This window comes from Dipodomys spectabilis, unplaced genomic scaffold (assembly GCF_019054845.1).
Source record: "Dipodomys spectabilis isolate Male_0828 unplaced genomic scaffold, ASM1905484v1 ptg000279l, whole genome shotgun sequence".
NCBI classification, from domain to species: Eukaryota; Metazoa; Chordata; class Mammalia; order Rodentia; family Heteromyidae; genus Dipodomys; species Dipodomys spectabilis.
In genome coordinates this window covers 3273500-3278576 of record NW_024870956.1, presented here as the reverse complement: position 1 = coordinate 3278576, position 5077 = coordinate 3273500, and the positions used below count along the sequence as shown (strand labels likewise).

Sequence of the window (5077 nt, the reverse complement as noted above, 5' to 3'; positions counted from 1 at the left end):
TTTTACGTTCTATTTATTTCCCTGGAAATCATTCAAGCTAGCCAAATTGAAAAAAATACAATTTTGACCAGTTGCTGGGGGCTAACATCAGCAATCCTACTACTGAGGAAGCTGAGATATGAGTATTGCAGTTCAAAGCCAGTCTGATCAGGAAACTCTGTGAGACCTACTTCCAAAAAACCACCAGAAAACCAGAAGTGCTGCTGTGATTCAAGTGGTAGAGTGCTCTCCTTGAGCTGAATAGCTGAGGGACTGCCCCCAGACCAAAAGGTCAAGGCCAACAACCAACCAAAACAAACAAACAAAACAAGAAGAAAAAAAAACAACTGTATGAAGAGGAAGAATCTCCAAGTTTTTATTCAAATTTTTAATGCTTGTGGCAACTGTTTTCATTGGGTAAAAAGTGGACAGCTTATATATGTCATTATGATAAATTTGTTACTATGTGGTTGCTTTTCTCCTATTTATAGTTTTATTCATCTAACATTATTGAACATGAAAAATCCATGAAGGGCAAGACATATTATTTGGCAAAATTGGTCAGTTAAAATGAATAGTACATTCTAGTACTTTGGCAAAGAAGCTGTCATTTTTACTCCCTCCCCAGGATTTGAACAATGAAAAAAAAATGTCTTGACTTTTCCAAAAAGTGAGTAAGATGGCTCATATTGAAATAATTAGAAGATAGTGAAAAGAAAGTTTAGGGCGCATAATATGTTTAATTTTTAACCTTTCTCACAAAAAAACTTCCAAGAAACTTAACACACATTGGTTATAAATATTTATATCCAAGAGCCCAATGCAGGTGCCTGACACCTATAGTGTGCAACTCAGGAGGATGAGATCAGTGATTGAGATGGGAGCCAGCCTGAAAAAGCAATAATTGCATGGATGATGCCTCCTACTATTATATCATGTCTTTTCCTCCAATCCTCAAAGTGAAGCTGTCTCCCCACATGACCATCCTTCTGATTTATTGACATTATCATTTTGATTTATGGTTTTCTCCAACAGCATGACATGTGCATGGAGGCAGGCCATTCACATCTGTATTCACATCTGTCTCTCTAGTTGCCTACAATAGTGCCTGGTCCTCAGTGCTTAGTAGACTTGTGTGGAGATGAGCCTGTTCTGCTCATGAAATCTCAAAGTTCAATCAGGAAAGCTCATCAAGCTGTGGTCTTGTGGTCAATCGTCATTTCTTCTAAATATTATTTTTTCCTCCCTGTGTATCTAAGTCCACCTAAGGGTGAGATCAGTGCCTGACACCTATCGGTTGTGATAGCAAAGGTAGCTATGACATCATAGAAGTTTATTGTGAAACTTCAGGAAGACATGATAACTGAAGCACCCAAATTGGTAGGTTCCCACATCCTGGAATACATTTCACATATCTACAATTAAACCATCATTCATTCTCTGCTGGGCTCAGACTCAGCATTTTTCCCTTCTCTATTTAAAATAACGAAAAATGTCTTTTTGATATGTTATTGAATTATTGAAATGTGCCTCCAACCAAAAAAATAATTCCATTAGTGGAATGTAAATATAAGGCATGGATAAAAACAATCATAAAAACTCCTAGGGAAAAGATCAAAAGTGGTAGCTACTACAAAAGTTGTTTCTTAATCCCAGCACTGGTGTCTCACACAATAATCCTAGTATAATGTAAACTAATGAAACTTTTCTTTTTGTACCAGTCCAGGGGCTTGAACTCATGGGCTGGGCTCTGAGATCATTTGATGAAGGCTAGCACTTTACTACTTGAGTCATAGCCACACTTCTAGTATATTTGGTAGTGTAGTGGAGATAAGAATTTCACAGACTTTTCTACCTATGTTGGCTTCAAACTGTGATCCTCAATGTCAGCCTCTTGAGTAGGATTACAGGCATGAGCCACCAGTCCCCAGCTAAAAGTTATTTTTGTAAGCTATAAAAATTTACTTATACGGGGTAAGAGAGGGGAAGGGCGGCAGCGGTAGGGGAGGGCTGGGGCGAGGGCAGAGCCTGAGTGTTCCACACACCCGGCACCAGTGCCTCGTGGCACGCCCCACTCTCCTCCCACGGCTGGGACGGCTGCAGTCCTCTTGGTCCTCGCGGTCCTCAGGGGCCTGTGCAGCAGCAGCGGCAGCAGCAGGCAGCCAAAGTGGCCCACCTACCCTGCAACCCAGGCCTGGCAGGAGCGACAGCAGGTGATGGAGTAGCTGGCCTCCAGTGTAGCAGAGAAGCACTGAAATGAGCCAACCTTGCCGTCCCAGAGGAGCCCACTCCCGAGCCGCATCCATCAGGCCCGCAGGCTCAATGAGTGAACAGCGTATCTGTCAGGCAAGAGCTGCTGCATTGGTTTGTGATGATGCCAATAAAAGTGGGTGCCAGCTGTGGTTCAACTGGGTTTAGCAGAGTTCATATCTATCACCATACAGGCAACAACATATTCAGAGTGCTGGGCAGGAAGATCCAGGATCATCAGTTGGTGATCAACTGTGCCATCCCCAAAGGATTAAAGTATAATCAAGCAACACAGACCTTCCACCAGTGGCGAGATGCCAGGCAGGTGTACAGTCTTAACTATGGCAGCAAAGAGGATGCTAATGTCTTCGCAAGTGCTATGATGCATGCCTTAGAAGTGCTGAATTCACAGGAGGCAGGACCAAAATTGCCTAGACAAAATTCACAACTGCCTGATCAAGTTCAAAATGGCCCATCCCAAGAAGAGTTGGACATCCAAAGAAGACAACTACAAGAACAGAAACGTCAGAAGGAGCTGGAGAGGGACAGGCTGGAGAGAGAAAGAATGGAGAGGGAAAGACCAGAGAGAGAAAGGTAGAGAGAGAGAGAGGCTGGAGAGAGGTTGGAAAGAGAGAGGTGGAGCAGCTGGAGCGGGAGCAGATGGAGCAGCTGGAGCAAGTGGAATGGGATCAAGAGAGCAGAGTGCAGAGTACTGCCACATCTGCCTTTGTGGAGACCCCTGTAAACTCTGAGCTGGGAGAACCCTCTGCTTCTGAGCCAGGCTTTCAGGAAGCCTCTCAGCTGTCGGAGGCTCTAGCCCAGCAGGGTGTTATCTTGGGACCACCTGCACCTCCATCTCCTCCACCACTCCCACCAGGTCCAGCCTAGGCCTCTGTATTCTCTCCTCCCCCAGAACCTCCTCCTTCACCCCCACTGCTATCCTCTGGCCCTCCTCCCCCACCCCCTCTTCCTAATCAAGCCTCTCTCCTGTACCACCTCCTGCCCCTCCCTTCCTGCATCCGGATTTTTTTTCAGGATCCTTTTCAGAAGATAATCGTCCATTAACTGGACTTGCAGCTGCGGTTGCTGGAGCCAAGCTTAGGAAATTGTCACTGGTGGAAGATGCCTCTTTGCCCAGTGTTCACAGATGTGAACTCCGTGTCAGCTAAAACAGACATGGGTGGTGGAAATGGACCCGTTCCCTTGGCAGGTAGCAGCTTAATAGAGGAAATGAGTCCCCTGATGGCAAGAAGGAGGAGAATGGCCAAAAAGGGATCAACAATAGAAGCAAAAATGAAGAATCAGAACCTGTAACTTCTAAGGTCTCATCAACAAGTACACCTGAACCAACCAGGAAACCTTGGGAAAGAACAAATACAATGAATGGCAGCAAGTCACCCGTCATCTCCAGATGAGATTCTCCAAGGAAAAATCAGATTGTTTTTGACAACAGGTCTTATGACCCATTATAAGTCCACACCCTTGTCCCAGCCCAGTGCCGATGGGGTACAGACAGAAAGCTTTGACTGTGACAGACTGAAGCAGGATATTTTAGATGAGATGAGAAAAGAACTAACCAAGCTGAAAGAGGAGTTCATTGATGCAATCATGCTGGAGCTGAGCAAGTCAAATACTTCATAGAGAAGCAAATTAAGCAGAGATAAGACTTGAATCTGGAGAAAAACAAAAATTCCTACAAACAACTGTCAACATCACCCCTACAGTTACGAGCTATCAGAAGAAAGTGGAAGAGGAGTCAAGGGAAAATCCCCATCCTCTGAAACCTTCTTAAGTTGTGACTCTGGCGATCATCTGTTTTCATCTCTGTTTGCTACTGCTTTGACCTTTACTGCAGGATGAAAAGAGAGTTATGTATGAGTTTCCATAACATTTATGCAGAAAATATAAACCCATCAGGCAAGATCGCCATGCATTGAGATATTTTCATGTTGAAATAAAACCACACATTTCCCACAACCCACTGCTAAAATAAAGAGTAGAAAGGCTCATGAAGTTCTCCCCCCTTCCACATCCTCCCCTCTTCGAGTGTTGAGGAAATGAGCAAGCTCTTCTTTTGTATTGCATGTGTCTCTCTCAGGTTTGTCTTCCTATCGTATTTGGTATTCCATGACTAATTGAGATCAGCGCTATGTAGGTTTAGATCTTAAGATGAGGAACAAATAGAATTGTACATGTTTTCAAAGGATGACATTTACAAGAAAGTTTCTGTAGATGACCAGGTCCGTCGTGAGGGATTGTAGAGTGATAGGAAGTCCAAGTTAGCCTTTAGTGGTTAATTAGAGAAGAGAGCATTAAGGACTTTCTTAAATTTTCAGCCTCCTGAATCTGGCATAGCTCTTCTCTCCAATTAACTTCCCCACAAAAGCCAAACGTTATGGTTAGTCCCATACATGCAGTGAGAGAGCATCTGAAATTGAATTTCTACTCCCAGGACAAGCAAAAATAAAAAAAATAATAAAAATAAAAGGAGGTGGAAGCAAGCACATATTAAAGTTTTAAAATGACCCAAATGTTGCTGGTCATGTGTGTAAGCCTTACTAAAAAAGAGGCTGACATATGAGGATTGCAGTGTCAAGTCAGCCAGGGCAGGAACCTGCTTGAGACTCTTATCTCCAGCTACACAGCACAAAACCTTGAGCTGTGGCAGAGGTGTTAAAAACACCAGCATTGATTGTGAAAGCTAAGATATAGGTCCCAGAGTCAGAGATGAAGCTGCAGGACCAATAAAATTTTAAACGGAGAGAGGATGAAGAGAGGCTGAAATCTGAGGAGAATGGGTCAAAGTTAGCCCACACAAGAAAGCCCATAAGGCTTTCTCTCTTTGTGC

At 43.7% G+C, this 5077-nt stretch overlaps 1 pseudogene; it reads left to right on the top strand.

Moving 5' to 3' along the window:
• Positions 1-2301: 2301 nt before the first annotated feature.
• LOC122126473 lies at positions 2302-3870 on the top strand (annotated as a pseudogene).
• Positions 3871-5077: the final 1207 nt, after the last annotated feature.